General features: G+C 35.6%; 1 long non-coding RNA gene across 1 annotated transcript; it reads left to right on the top strand.

The window, feature by feature from the left end:
• Window positions 1–327: 327 nt before the first annotated feature.
• On the top strand, window positions 328–908 carry LOC113787271 (uncharacterized). The gene is made up of 2 exons (XR_012161791.1): window positions 328–633; window positions 722–908. It is a non-coding gene; the product is annotated as an uncharacterized lncRNA (long non-coding RNA).
• Window positions 909–1,410: the final 502 nt, after the last annotated feature.

Here is a 1,410-nt window from a genome sequence, read left to right as displayed (position 1 = left end):
ATACCACATCAATACTTGCACCACCAGAGAAAGTGAGAACCAAAGGAGCTGGTAAAAAGAAAGAAAAAAATTGATACTCCTCGCTATCCTTCATATTGGGAGTATGTTGATGCCTCTCAAGAATCTGCAAAGGCAAGGCAACCATCTCAATCATCTCAACGTTCTGCAAGGCAACAATCTCAATCATCTCAGCATTCTTTTAAGACACAATTTCCTACTTATATACGTCTGTATATTGAGGACATAGTAGATGTTGTGGCTAATGGAAATTGTGGGTTTCGTGCAATTGCAGCATTGCTAGGTTGGACCGAAGAAACTTGGGCTTTAGTTCGATCACAATTGGATAAAGAGATTGGTCTACATAAAGATGTTTATTCTAATGTTTTTGATGACAATGTTGAATCAGTGCGGAACTCATTGAAAATATCAAAATTGGGTGCTCAAGGAAAAGATAAGTGGATGTCTTTACCAGACTTGGGTTACGTGATAGCAACACTATATAATGTCATATTGGTGTCGTTGTCTCGTAATCTGAATATGACATTTTTCCCGCTAAACAAATCACCATCGAAAGAGACCTTTGGGCAGTCTTTACTAGCAATTGGATTTGTTAACGAGAATCATTGGGTACAGGTAAAATTAATGCTTAATGTTGTTTATTAAATTAATGTTAAAAAATTTATTATTCAGATAAATTAATTTATAACCTTTTTTTATTCAGATCAAATTGAAGTCTGATTGTCCTTTGCCACCTACGTCACAAAAATGGAAAGACTTTTGTAGTGACACAACAAAGAGTTGGGAAGTAGCTTATGCAGCACGTATGAAGCATTGGGAACGCATTGATCCATCATTTATCAGATCATCTTGTATTTCATTAAATGAAGATTAGAATATGTTGTGTATCACTGTTTATGGATTATTATAATATCTTCTTTTATCATTTTCAGTATCTTTTATTATGAATTAACTTAAAATAAATGCGGATTAACATAACACATAACACAATCACTAAACATATCACATAATCCCAAAATATCTCAAATTACAGTACATAACACATAACACAAAATATATCAAATTACTAAACATCGTACATAAGACATAACTCACTTAAAATCTCATAAATTTCACTAAACGGCTCTACCAAGTTAATGCCTCTACGTACAAGCTCAGCTGTCAGAAGATGATGGACCAGCATGTGCAGCAGATGATGTACCCACGTGTGCAGCAAATGATGGATGGTCAGATGGATGGTCAGAGGATGTACCCGCATGTGCAGTAGACCGAGGAATGATCAGAGGATGTGACACAGACATGTACCATGCATAATAGTCTGTAGTGACCTCTCCAAGAAAACTCGCAACATGATATAGCATTCGAAACGCTGATACAGATGACTGCATAGTA

The sequence above is a fragment of the Cicer arietinum genome, chromosome 1, assembly GCF_000331145.2.
Source record: "Cicer arietinum cultivar CDC Frontier isolate Library 1 chromosome 1, Cicar.CDCFrontier_v2.0, whole genome shotgun sequence".
Taxonomy (NCBI): Eukaryota; Viridiplantae; Streptophyta; class Magnoliopsida; order Fabales; family Fabaceae; genus Cicer; species Cicer arietinum.
This window is presented reverse-complemented; position numbering and strand designations above follow the sequence as displayed.